General features: G+C 39.0%; 1 protein-coding gene across 1 annotated transcript in view; it reads right to left on the bottom strand.

The window, feature by feature from the left end:
- The window catches only part of GREB1L (GREB1 like retinoic acid receptor coactivator), a 79,979-nt gene extending 65,377 nt beyond the window's left edge, over nucleotides 1-14,602 (bottom strand). The window contains exon 1 of the mRNA XM_086608600.1: nucleotides 14,543-14,602. The gene's annotated coding sequence lies outside the window, so the exon portion shown is untranslated. The remainder of the gene's footprint in view (nucleotides 1-14,542) is intronic.
- Between the last annotated feature and the right edge of the window lie 350 nt (nucleotides 14,603-14,952).

Raw genomic sequence — 14,952 nt, 5'->3', positions numbered from 1 at the left:
TTACTCAACTCCGACCTGGGAGAGAGGCCTGGTTCCCTGTTCAGTTAGAGACTTTACACAACTTTGGGAAAATAATTCCACATTTCTGGCTTAGACTGGCTTTTATTAAATTTTGAGGTACCAGCATTTCCCTACCCCAACCAGAGACAATACAGAGATAAACAGCATTTCTTAATGTTACACATTCAGGTATTTCAGCAATAAAATACTTAAGACGAGTAGATTCTCTTTTTCATTCTGTAAGGTTTCATTAAATTTGGAAATGGCAGGGAATGTGTACAAACGCACAGCTACAAAGTGAGTTAGGGAAAAAGTTATGCTGAAGTAGGATTAAGGTTGCAGTACACTAAATCCTGTCAGGTGCCTTCCTATAAAGAATTGATGAAAAACAGCTAAGTGACTGAAATCCTGGTTTTACTGAAATCGGTGATGATATTTCCATAAATGTCAGTGAAATCACGGCAAACTATTATATCATTAAATTGCATACCATAAAATTTCACTTCTGTGCTATGGAATTTTAAGTCAGGTATGACATACTTAAGGTAGGATTTCAGGAATGCATGCAATTTAAAAAAGGCTTTAGTTAAAATACCACAATAAAAGTGAATCAATTTTTAAGAATCAGAAAATTTGCAACTCCCACGGCACATCATCTGCCTGAAAGTCTGTTCATCCGCCACATTTTCTACAATCTACATGTTGTATACAATCTGTGACAAGTATTTTCATTTTGATGGGAAACTATTAATAAAATATAGTACGCACACAGCAACAACACTGGCGAGCCAAGGCTATCTAATTTGGCTCCTGGGCATCTATAGGAAGAGACTTGCCTGTGGATGGTGACTGTCATGGATTTACCTGAGAAAGCTGGTTATTACCAGAGGACATGTTTAGCTTGCCAAGAGAAAACAAGATTGCAATCCGAGACGCCAAGTAAAGGAAAGCTTAGGAACCATAACTTGTGTGAGCACTCGTCTCTGCAGCATGGAAGCTGAGGAGGAGTAAGGCTTGTCAGGGATGTGCTTGTGCAAGACGGGACAGGCGGAGGTACCAGAGGGCTGAGGGTCCTGTTGGGCTGCGGCGGGGAAGCTGGGAGCCCCGAAGACCAGCGCCAGGGAGCCAGCACTGGGCAGCTGATTTCCTAACACCGCCCGAGGCAATTACGACAGCTGGGCCCCATTTGGAGTTCAAGGGAGCTGACGGGGGAGAGCAGAGGCGGGAGGAGCAGGAGGCTCTCCCGCTGCAGGGCAGAGGAGCTGGCCAGACCCTCCCACAGCGAACCGCTGGCCGGCTGGGGTTGTGCCATCCTGATTCCAACCTGCCCGAAAGCCCAGGGCACCACTTCAAGGCATTAATGCCTCAGTCTTTCTGCTTCTGAATCTACCCCTAAACGCCTGGTGCAATTAAGAAGCGCTTCGTTTTCCTCTTCCCAGAGTAAACAGGAGGCAGCTGGCAGCAAGCCACCACGCAGGAGGCAGCAGGAGCGTAACCTGCTCAAAATGTGCTTGTGTGCACGGAGGAGGGTTGAGGAGGCAGCAGAGAGTCTGGAGGAGAAACAAATTGGTGGAATTTGAAGGGAAGGAAAAAAGAGGAGAGAGAAACATTTCTGTTATTAAGACATGTACCTGCCATATATGCATTTAAACGTGACTAAACCCAATGATTTAATTTAACTAAATTAATGCTCATTGGTAGAAAAAGTTACCCAAATAATATGTCTATCCTACATTCTTATATGAGGCCATTTGGTAAAAATAAAAACCCCACAACAACAAAACAAACCTCGTTGCTTTCTAGAGTGAAATTAAGACAGGTTTTCCCTGAAATTCTGCACACCTGGTGTAGTGTTAGTGAGCCTGGGGGGATGTGGGAAAGATGGTCCCAGATTGAGTGCAGTTGAGACTATATGGCACAGTGTCTGAGGGAAAACGGAGCTGGACTTGACTGAGGAGCTCCTCTCCGATCTCACAAGCCAGTTTTTCTCCTGTCAACACTGATACATCAGTGCTAACCCTCACGCCCACTATCCTATATCCAGCTATATTGCACCGAACTACGCCAGAGCCTACCTGGGTGCACTGAGAGGTTTCTAAGGGGCAGGAGGTTTGAGCTGGGGGTAAATAGTTCTTTCCATAACTACATGCACACTAATTGCAGCTAGCTCAGCACGGAGCTGGTTAGATTACCAGCAATGAGCAATTTGCACACCTGTAATAGAGTATTCCAACCCTCACCTTTCCTTTTACCTGCACCACTGGATACCAGTGTAATTCATAAGTTGCCTACTTCTCTTAGCAACCTTTTGAGCTCTGTTTTGGATTGGACTCTGCAGGATGTTAATATGTGCGTTATGCAGACTGTATATGTATAGTAACATTGGCTGGTATATGTTCTCCTACTCCTGCATCCTACCAAGGAATAAGGTTCAGTTTGACAACAGCCACTCTCCAGGCTTCCCCTCTTTACCCCACCAATTCTGCCACTCTATTCAGATTGATTTTTTTGTTTTCCACGTCCTTAAAACTTACTATAGAGAGACTAGAAGACACAATTAAAATTGAATAATTCCAATATGAAATCTGCAGCAAAACATGAAACGAGGAGAATTTCCTAACATTCAAATCACTTGCACCTCCAGGCTCTGTTACTCTCAGGGTACTTCTCTGCAAAGATCCAGATACTAGGACATCATGATGACATCAGATTTCCTAAGCCTACTTCAAGTCTTATTTGCAGTGGCCCATCACTGAACTGGAGGATTAACTGTGAGATTTGCTGGAGTTTGAGAGCTGCCTTAACAACAGAGCTGGAAGGCAGCCCTCACATCTGAATCTGGGTCCTTACAAGGAGACATGAACAAAGTAATCATTAAATTCCACAAGGGAAGAAGTATTCATGCTATAGTTTTTAATAAAAAAGTAAATATGGGCATTCGTTATGGAAAACAAAACTACAATTGATGGCAGCTTCCATCAAGGCAGACAGAAATTGAAGTAATATAAAGCAAAATGTCAAGGATGATTGATTTTAGGACCACATTGCTTAACTGTGTGGTGAAGGGCTCAGGGAAATTCTGATGACTCTTTCAACCCCAGAAGCTGAACTTAAAAGTAAGTCTTGTCAGTTCAATCAAATAATCTTGTCCTATGTTGTCATCCACGTTTCAAAAGATCTGTGCAGAAATACGACACTGGACGTTCAAGAAGAACCAGAGCTCAGCTTCTTTACAGCTCCAGATGACTTGCAGTGTGCAAGTTACCCACTTTTAGTTAGAAAAACAGGTGACTATGGTCCCTCACATACCAAAAAAAAGTAAACTCTGGAAAGTGGATTATTACCCAATAGTTCTTTGGAGTAGAACTACACATTGAGTTGAAGGCTCTGATAGTAAAAATGTAATCAGATCATTCAGTACACCAGATACCACATATTTGGCCTCCAGGTGGGTCATGACCCCAGAGACTTTAAAGGAGAGGAACTGAACTGGAGGATGAGGGAGGGGGTGAGTGTTGTTGTTATGGCTTAAAGCAATTTCACAATTACCTGATAGGGAATGATGAATCTGATGCAAACAACCTCCATTAAGTCGGCTCTATCAAGTCCTTACTTTGTGTTTAACCTAATGATGTAATTGTGTTCTCCAAAACACACAATCTGGCTTCTGATCTGGCCTAACCCCACAGGAAAGTTTCTCTTCAAAGGAGAAGAAAGCAAGTTCCTTCACAAAGGCACTGCCAGGCCCAGCAGAGCTTCTATATCTCAGAGGGTTATCTTGGTCAAAGAAAGACCAGGCATCTATTTATGCTGTAGAATTGTTTGGGAACTGGTTGTTTCAGTTACAGTTAGCATTTTCTATGATTTGCATCATTTTTAGTGATGTTCTGGGAGCAGTATTTTTTCCTATAAGAGCATCATTAGGATGTATCATGAACACGCATACAGCGGAAAAGATGACAGTTAATATCAACACTAACAAATATATACAATAATTAAAAGTGTAGACTTCCAAGTCAAAAGTATATACCCAGCATCAACTATAGCATTCAGTGGGGAAAGACTTACGTGAGAGTCAATACAAGACCACAAGGCAGAGTAGTCTCATTAACAGACCACTTCTCATAACCTTTGTAAGATCCCTCCCCCCCCCCCCCCCCCCCCCCAGTCCTTTCAAGATCCTGACATTCTCACCCTGCTTTTGTCTCGGTTAGAGATATTCAAACTCAACTATAAAAGAGTTTAAAATCCTATGTAGCAAGTGATAGACAAATAATACATTCACAAAGCCTTTCAGGAAAAATGAATTGCTAGTTTGTATTGACTCTGTTTACAGTGGAGTTTCCTTTCACATTTACTTTTCATTTCATTTTGAAGAAAATACTGACAGCATGCAATACTGTTCAGAATCCAGTCTCTCAGTCTGATGTTGCCACTACTGTGTCAGAGGAATGGGAAAGATCAAGAACGCCCACTTATTCCTGACGAGGTTCTTCCTCTTCTTGCTCAATTAATAGTATTGGTACTTGGAGTAGTGCATCAGATTACCTGGGATTTGGACAATTTCTTGGACAGACACAGACAAATGGATATACAACAGAGCTACATGCAGGATGGTGGAACAGAGAAGCTGTTCCCTCACAACAGGAAACAGAAAACAAATCACAAATGGTGCTAATCTGGAGGCTACTATGCCCTTACTGCTCCATCCCTTCCATCACAATCTTCAGGCACAGTTCACAAAACAGTAAACATACTAAAGGTAAAATTCACACCTGAATTCAGGATGGTGTTATTAAGTTGAACTTACATGCATGAAGCCACGAACTTCAAATCACTCCCAAATACTGCAAAAATTAAGTCTGAATTGCATTTTTTAAAATTCAGTGATTTGGGAGTTTTCAGCTTCACAGTATCTACCAGTAGTGATGTAACACTGAGGCCAAAAACCAGGAAAATCACCAAGAAACAGAAACTAAAACTCAATCTCATCTCTTTTACTTGAACTGTCTCTTTACTTCTTTTTAAAAGTATTTTATGAGCTGTACACATAAAGAGGAGTTTACAACTGCCATAAAACACAGAATATATTGGAGGTGCAATGTTACAGAAGTCAATGCAAGTTCAGCTTAAGATTTACAAAACTATAGTTCATTAATTTTCAAAGTTCAGCACTTATGTTTATTGACTAACATGTCGCATTTTTCTTCATCTTTCAAATGTTCCGATAAAACTCTCCCAGAATCTTTGGACGTAATCTTTTTTAAGTCTGAAGTTGTACAACACTGTTTCAGAGTTAATCCTGTGTAGTTCAAATCAAACTACATAAACTCGACAATAATCAGCTCTTCTTATCTCCCAACTGGAGCTGGAAGTCATTTCGCAAGATTTTTGCACTTGAAGGTTTGTGACGAGAATTGTACAGACCTTGCACTGGCTCTGCTTTTCTCCAGGTTATGGCTCCCATTCAGAAAAGAAAAGAAATGTCCCATCAGTTGGAAAAACAACACGGCAGGGAACAAGCAATCTGGGGGATTCCTGGAATGCATTAACGATAAGTTCCTTATCCAATCCTAGGCACAAATACAAACTGGGCACAGAGTGGGTTGAGAGTAGCCCTGAAGAGAAGGATTCGGGGGTGTTTATAGATGAGAAGCTCATCCTGAGCCAGCAGTGCGCTCATGCGGCCCAGAAGGCCAACCACATCCTGGGATGTATCCAGAGAAGTGTGCTCAGCAGGTCAAGAGAGGTGATTCTCCCCCTCTACTCTGATCTTGTGAGACCCCACCTCGAATACTGTATCCAGTTCTGGTATCCCCACTATAAGAGAGACATAGATCTGTTCAAGCGTGTTCAGAGGAGGGCCACAAAGATGATCCAGGGGCTGAAGCACCTCTGCTACAAGGACAGGTTTCGGGAGCTGGGATTGTTCAGCCTTGAAAAGAGAAGACTTCGGGAGGACCTAATAGCTGCCTTCCAACACCTGAAGGGAACCTACAGGAAGGCTGGGGAGGGACTTTTTCCAAGAGTGTCCACTGACAGGACAAGGGGAAATGGGTTTAAGTTGAAGGAGAACAGATTTAGATCACATCTTAGGAAGAAATTCTTCAGTACAAGGGTGGTAAGACTTTGGAATAAATTGCCCAGAGAAGTTGTGGATGTCCCCTCCCTGGCGGTGTTCAAGGCCAGGTTGGACAGAGCCTTGAGTAGCCTGGTCTAGTTGAGAGGCGTCCCTGCCCATGACAGGGAGGTTGGATTAGATGATCTCTCAGGTCCCTTCCAGCCTATGCCATTCTACGATTCTATGATTCCAGGTAGGCTGAACTCCTACAGCACAGCGAGAGGAAAACTGATGCAGTCAGTGCAGTTGAGGATGCTCAACACATTCCTCTAGTGAAGGCTGAGACGATTTAATTATGTGCCAGATTTCATTTCATGCCATTTCCTCAGTAAACAGAGGCAACAAGGAGATGAAAGAAAACATCTGACCTTACTACTTAATTTCTGTGGACTCGCCTGCAGTGACTACACAATACGCAAAAACTACGGAGGACTAGTTTTTGTGAATAAATGATGCTATGCTAGAAGCATTTAAGGCAATATATGTCTACCTGAATACGGAAAACTGCATGGAAAAGTACTTAAAGAGACTTGAACACTGAAAGAGCAAAACAATAGCTGATATCATTTGGCAGGGCACTCGGAATTAAGGAACATCTTTCAATATCTGTTGTAAACATACAGCTCGTTTTCATGTTCAAAGACTGTCTTATGTACGCAAATGCTCATATATAAATAGGCACTTTATGTTCTGTCACCACTTGCACGCACTCATACATTTTACTGTCTCTTTTACACTCTCATCCACCCACACACATCTGTTCACACAACCTTCTCCTCCCCGCCCCAGCTTTTGCAAATATACCATTTCCCTAATTATTCTTCCTCTGCCTTCCTACTGCGGAAAAAGAAACTTAATTAGAAACCATAAATAAACCATATTTGGTGTTTATAATATTAAAAAATATATATCCTTTTTAGTCTTCTCCCATTGCATCCCCTCGTGTTTAATGGAAAGGTTGATGGTATGGGGTTGTGGACAATGACAGGAAGCCAGATGACAACAAATTTGACCATAAAGGCTATAAGAGAGTAAAAGAGTTAATAAAAATTCAGTTGCCAGTAATAAAAAAAGAAATACTCAGTAGTATACAACTGAGAATGAGAAAATGATACAGTGGAGTATGAACCTTACATGAATTGGCCTATATCCTTCATTTTATAGAAGCTTTCAAGAGTTAATTATGTTGATTTAACCTATTCTGACTGCAAGGCTTTTAGAGTCCTTTTAAATGATGCTATGAAATTAGCAGACAAGTTACTGTGAAGGTTTTCTAGGGTTTTTAAAATTAACTTGTAGAAGACGGAGCAAATCCCTTTATGCTACTGAGATCTTTCACAAAGCACATAGGGAACGGAACATTACTATGCACCTTCAACAGAAGAGGTACATTTTCTCTCTTCTTTCAACAGAAAAACCTTCAGGTGGAGATAAAAAAACCAACAACAAACAAACAAACAAAAATCCAACCAAAACAACAAGGTTACCACCCTACAAACCTAGCTTTTCATTTTGAAGTTTTGGTAATGTTAAAAGACTTCATTATTTTAAAAGAAGCGTGTGCTCACACTTGGATGCTCACACACTTATTTCAGAGGCAGCACAAATGAATCGCTAAGGAGCACTTCTGAAAAATCTCAGCCTGCTTCCTTAAAACAAGCATGCTCATACATAGCTTTCCCTACTTATGTTCTCTGTCCTAAATCAATACGACTATTAACCACATTATTAATGCCAGCGCAATACAACCAAATCAGTAATGGTGTTAATCCCAGCTCTAGGATCAAGGCATATTTTTGCTATGTGATTTTGATTTTGCAATTGGTTGCAGACATGAACTATGATTTATTCTCCTAACAACTTCGCGTGTTAGCACAGTCAGGTAAGTTACATGTTTGAATCCTTTCAGCTACCACCACTAAAAACACAGCAGATAAAACTAATGTAGTATCTAAGTAATTAATTTAATAACTATTTACATAGCTGTAACTGCATGTAGCATTTTGCTGCTTATTGAAATGCTTTTCCAAGCCCAAATTTGTTCCCTAAGTCACGTATTCAAAAATCAGTACCCGTTCCCAAACCTAAGAGATTTTTATTGAAACTTTGTTATTTTCATATACATAAGTGTACAGTCATTCACCGACAATACATATTCTGCTAGTAATACACAGATCTTACTGTAAGTTATTAACTAACAACTATATTTAGTAATCACTGATTAAAAGAAACTATTCAGAACTAATAGAGACATAAATTGTGTTTATGTAGTCTACAATAATCTATAATGTAAAATGTATCTTCTCAGATGCACCAGTTAATTTAAAGCTGTGTTTTTAATGGAGATTTAATGTTTATTTCAATGGGACACTGTCTAACAGCACACAATTTTTTAAAAATTATATGTGGACTTCTTTAGTTTCCATGACTGGGAAGCTCAGTGAACAGTCTTGTTACATCTTTCTAAATACAAAACACAAGTCCATACTTGTCAACAATTTTAATGCTGATAACTATCACTTATTGCTTACTTTAATTAACTATGTTTTGGTTTTTTGGAACAAGATGAGCGGTTGCTTCTATCTTGAAAAAGTGAAAGGGAAAGTTACCAGTGTTTCAAAAGAGCCATATAATGACATAAAAAGGAGCATTAATAATGGCATCTCAACTTGCACTACTTGGGAAAATGAAAGGGATGACAATCTGTTAAGCATATGTGGCCTGGTTACGTAGAAGCTGAGCACTTGACCTACAATCCCAAGCATCCTTTGAATGTCTTATCAATAAAGTTTGTGATCAACTCTTCAACACAACTGGACTAATGAAGACCATCACATGGAGCTAATGATATTACTGTTGTTTCCAACCATTGAGTTTGCTCAACTTGTTTTTAATTCTTACTCATTTTTTTCCTGCACATCCTCTCTACACCATTTCTCATAATCTGCCTTCAGATCTCAATCCTGTAAGAACATATTCACCTGCCACCTGGTGCTGTTTTATTGTCTTCAGTGAGACTATGGAGTAGGACTATGCAGTATGGTTTAGCAAGCCATCTATGTAAATTATTGTAAACCCTTAGGCCACTAGGCTGCAAAAATCTAAGTTTTAAACATCATAACTTACACTATTTGTTGTATCCACAAGCTATCATTTATATAGGAATTTATGCATACACACAGCCTGATATTTTTTAAGACTGCTAACCAAGATGACACCATTTGATAGAAAAGCAGCATAAAAATTCACTACTGAGATAGAGAAAATAGAAGCTAAAATGTAATCCACTCAGACACATCTCAACACCAGATTGTACAGTACCAGCATTAAACAGGAAAATCCTTAATAAAAATCATCCCAGGTATCTACATCTGCAGTAAAAGTGGTTTTCCCAATGCTTTTTTTTTGTTAAAATTTTCTCATGTGAAAGTGCTACTAAATAAGGGAGACAAATTTTTATTACCAAGCAATATAAACTACTTGCTATTCATCTTGCAGAGACATCATTTGTTCTGAAAATTCTTAATTCTAAAAACACGTAGGAACTGACACTACTAAAAAAATATCTTTCTGAATCGTAGGCATAATGTTAATATGGATTACATCAGCTCTTAAAACTTTCCAAACAGAGATGACCCAATTCTTCAGGAACATCCACTCAGTATTTTCTTTTTCCACAGTATTCATCTTATCTGGTGCATGTCCTGGTTTGTGACAGCTATAACAGACTAAAAACGAAGCACTGGAGTAGGACTTTGTAAACTTGAACCTTTCTTTTGCTATAAGCAATCCTCTTTCCCCCTGAAGCTGGCAGAGTTGAAGACACAGCGTGGCAGTTCTTCAAATATGCAACCCGAAAGTAATTTCAAGGTTACCAACCCAAAAAAAGAGATGGTCTCTGCAGCCACAGCATGTCTGTGACACTGTACAAACAAGAACACCCTGCACCCAAGAGCTTCACATGCAGCGTTTGCCACATCATCTTCACCTATAAAGTGCATAATCCTGCCTAAAGCACCATTCAAGTTTTCCTCCTTTCCTTCTCCAGGAAGGTTATTAACAAAATTCCTAACACAGATTTCTAGATTAAAAAGCAAAATTAAATCAAGGAGTAATAAAGTCTTAAGTAATCAAACTTGCCTTCACTAACACACTTGGATAGAAGAAGGTTAGGTGAGTTCTCGGTTCCTCGCCTCCTTCAAAAAATGACCGTTTTCCTCCCAAGAGCCCCATCTGAAAATAAGGCAAATCTGAAGAAGAGTTCTCCTTGGTTTTATGAGGCTTAGAAATCATCATCCCTAGAAAGGAACCACCAAAGGTGGAGACAAGCCTCTCTTCTTCTGCAGAGAGGTTGTGTCAAAACGTTTATCGGGTCTACTCAGAGCATGTTCTTGCGCAGCTCTTTCAAAAATACCATTTTCAATTTGGTCAAAACAATCACTTTTCTGCTTATCATTGGAATACGTTTTAGTACTTTTAGCCTGTGATGCAGAGACAAAACAAAAAAAAACCAACCACCAGCAGGAAAGCCAACTGCTTTCACGGCCATTTCTATGCAAAAACCAATGCAGTGAACGGACAAGAAAACCCTGCATACATCAAAACCATAACAATCTGCTTAAAACTACAAATAAAGGCAAGTTTAATATTGCCCAGATATTTTTTGCAACTTCTCTGCTGCTGGGAAACAGTGTCTAAATTGCCCATACAATTTCTACTTGAAAACCCAATAAATCTCTTGTATTGAATTTTAGAGGAAATGAACTTCAAAGTGCAGAGTGCTTTGTAGACTTCTTCCTTTTCCTTTTACACAACATGTGTTCATCATGTGTCAAAGCTGACTCTACTTTCTCCCCTCCCCAGAATACCACAAATTCTTCTGTAAAATAAACAAAGCCCTGTCCAGAATCTCTGAAATTACCACAGGCAACCTCTGTTTGAGATCAAAGATGCACATCACTACTGGGTCTTCTGCAGCATCCCAGATTTCAGTTAAGATGAAATTTGCAATAAGAGGAAATCTTTGCTCATCAACAAAATAAAACATTAACATCACATCCAGGGATGTATGCAAAAAGAAGAGCTTCGACATTCAAGCTACTTTTTCTAGATACTTAGGAATCCCAATACGTATTTTCAGGATAAATGTCCACAACTGGCATTTTTATAATGCCGTTTAGGTCTGGCAAAGAAAAATCTTTATCTTTACTTAAAAAACGAAATGCAAAAATTCGAAATTACATACTGTTAACACTTAATAGGAGAATAAAACAATTTTCTACTTCTAATGTCTATATTTGTTCTGCGATGTAACTCATTACCCACTATGACAAATTGCGTATGGGGTCTTTATATCTTGGAAGAAGAAAAAACTATAATAAAATGCACTATTTGTTGGAGATACTAGATGTGCTTCTCTACTTGTTTTTCTTGGAAAAGGAAAAGCCTTAATGATGTTTACAGGCTGGACTAAATTTACCTGCAAAATAAACATGCTAGGAGAACTAATCTTGATTCCCAAGGCTGCTATTATGGTTTAGTGATTCAACAACACAGAAAATTCACAGGTTCTATGCATTCTTCAAATAAATACTGACACTCAAGAAACTAGTGCTCATGATATTTTTCTATGACTACTGTGACAGTAGAATATAAATATTATGTATAAAATTCTCACTGCAGGCTAAAATTCACTTGAAAAAAAACACCTGATAAAGGAACACTTTATAGATACAGAATAATTTTCTCCAGTAGATGAGAAAAAATCTTAATAATCCATATACTTCTATTTCACACACTTTGAGTAATTAAATTATAGGGTTGCAAACAAAATTAAGCATTATAGCTCAAACATGTATTTCTCTAAGCAGTTTTATTATACAGTTTATTTTATACAGCCCTAGATATAGCACATAGATATATGTGTAAAATGTTATATTTGTTGTTTATAGGGATGTAGCTGAAAACAGATTCAAACAGACATCTCATCGAATTCCTACAGCAAAAGCCAGCCCAAAATCGTTGATAAATAAATCACCTTAAACCTTTCTTCATTTGTTATTGCCTTATTGCAAAAGCATGAAGCTGAAGCCTAGAAAGTCAAAGTTAAGGCCTGACCTTCCATCTCTATCCTATCTGGCCACTCCCTTGTGTACCCCTCAAACACACATGGTGTCATTTCCTGATGAGTTTAGAAGAGGTTATCAGGAGAATTTCAAGATGTGTCAGTTTTGTAGCAACCTGAATGCTATACAAACATCTTCTGTGTTTAATAGGCGATTTGTATTTTAGTAGGTTTATCCATTCCCAACTTTATTTGTTTAAAGGTGCCTTAACCTTGACATAAATCAATGCTAAGCATCTGTATAGAGTACTTCTACAGAGTTTAAAAATTAAGCTCTTTGGAGGGCTGCATTTTGCAAGCACGTTTCTTTCAAAAAGAAAAAAGAATTGCTTGCCAACTTCTTTGCTCATTTTTTTCCCCTTGAAAATGATGCAATTTATTCTTTTTCACTCTTTTAATGGTGTTCTTTAAAGATTACGATGAAACACCGAGTTAGTCACTATAAAAATGCCGCCACCGCTGGCTCCTGAGTATCTTTTTCTTCCTAATTCGACAATGAGTGTTTGTGTAAGACAGTAAGGCCAAAGAGTCGGAGGCCCCGGGTTGTATCCTGCAGCAACCCCCCCCTTCCAAAGGAAAACAAAAAGCACTGAACCTTTTCTGCCACATGCCCAGTCCTTCCCCCACCACCTCTCTGGTGAAGACAGCCATTATTACATTTCCTTTTGGGTTATTTACAAGGTCTTGGCTCTGACATTGATTTCTTATCTGTTTCTATGACAAATGTTAAGTGTTAATAAGCTGTTGCTTTAAAGAAAGATAATGCTAAAGAAATTATAGGAATTAATTACTCAAAACCTATTGTTTAAAAATTTTTTTTTGAGCATTGAAACAAGAACTGTAAAAATTGCTCAAGACCAGAAAAAAAACCACATTTTTTCAACCAATTAGTAAGTGTTAGCAGACTAAAAGACGTTATAGTTTAAACTAGGCAGTATCCTGCTAATCTAAAGCAAATTTGTCAGGGGATATGAAGTAACCAGGCAGGCGCAGCTCCCTAAGGAAAAAAGTCTTTTGATTTATAAGTGAAGGTTTTTACATTTTACTTTATATTTTCAAATATTTTGCTCGTGGTATAAATTTTAGGATCAAAGGTGAAAGTTCAGAAGTCTTTTCAGTTACAGAACCATTAAAATGATAAACATTTGAGATCCCAAAGTACACTTCTACTCTAACTGTCCTTTCAGACCCACATTGACTGCACTATAATAGCTGCCAACATTTGGTAAGGATTAGCCTTTCATTTAGACAAAAGCAAGCATTCCTTAGCTAAATCAGCACTTTTTGCCATCAGACTCATAAAACCTTTTCACAACACAGATTTTCAAGAGAATCCTTTAGGGTTTTAGGATGCTGCTCCTTTTACTAAGTAACAAAATACACCCCAGGGTGTCTCATTGACCGCACTCAGCTGTCCTTTGACCTCTGCAATTGTTTAGCCTAACTTCAGGGCCACAGAATCTGCCTCCCCCCCATCAAAAAGGCTAATGTTGCTTCCTCCTGGCACCTGGTGAAGCAGAATTCTAGAGGTTCCCCCCTCTTCCAGACTTCTACCATGTTCCAGATGTTGCGGAGAAAAACGTTCCTGCAGGCAGGTTTTGGAAACCCGTAAGCGCCGCTCAGAACCTGGGCTGTGGCCATGACCCCCTTGCTCTGCTCAGCGGCTGCCCTTGCCCCAGGGATACAACAGGTCATAAAGCAGGAATAGATCTTCAGCCTTTTGGGTACGCTGGCTATTTAAATGCAACGACAAAATATGCGAGCCCAATATTGTATAATGAGACAAGCCTCCCCCTCTTTTAGAAGTCAGGAAAAAAGATGTGTGAGAATCTCAGTTGGAAGCACAAATCTATCCTGATCATTACAAAGATCTGCATTCTTCTTCCCATTTGTTTTAAATCCTTTGAGAGGACAAACAAACAAACAAACATTCACTCTCCAAGTGCACAAAACATATATTTAGCTAGTTGCTTAGGTATTTTCAGTGCTTCTAAGTAAAATAGCAGAAGAAAATTGTTACAGTTTCAAAAGAACTGTCATTAAATAATGAAGTTGACCTCATTGTGGACAGATAAGAAAAAATGGAAGAACAAATCTGCCCTCTTCGGTGAAGGTTGTTTAATTATATGAACTGGATCTCAAGATTTTTGAAGAACTTAGACATACATGGCCAAGTAAAAATAAAGTCATTATTTACAGTCCACACTGTTCCTAAAATGCCTTCAATAGAAACGAAAGCATAGATACTGAACACAAACATACAGTGTATTGTCTGTTAGAAAAGGCAAGTACAGTACCTTCTCAGATTCCCTTTAACCTGTCTGAAATGCAGTCATGATTAAAGGATGTGAAGCTAAGAGTCTGTGAAGCCTTGCTGCGAAGTTGTTGAAAGCTCCTGAACACCTGAAAAATAAGAAGCAAGAAAAAAAATTAGAATGTCTCGTGCCAGCACGTAGTTTGTAACAAGCCTACAAAACCTACAAGTGGGGAAAGGAGGGCTGACCACTGAAAAAAAAGCATCTTTTTGTTTATAGGAATACTTGGTTGAAGCTGTGTGGCTGCTTCTCTGCATTCTACCAGAAGTAAAGTACAAGTTTGTCACAGAATCATTTTTGGCACTGAAGTCATTATGTGAAATATTAGGAACTTAGCACATCAATATGAGAAAATTAACTGTGACAGAAACATAAAATATAGATTATAATGT

The sequence above is a fragment of the Tauraco erythrolophus genome, chromosome 3, assembly GCF_009769465.1.
Source record: "Tauraco erythrolophus isolate bTauEry1 chromosome 3, bTauEry1.pri, whole genome shotgun sequence".
Classification (NCBI taxonomy): Eukaryota; Metazoa; Chordata; class Aves; order Musophagiformes; family Musophagidae; genus Tauraco; species Tauraco erythrolophus.
Note: the sequence above shows the minus strand (reverse complement) of the source record. Positions and strands in the feature narration are given on the sequence as shown.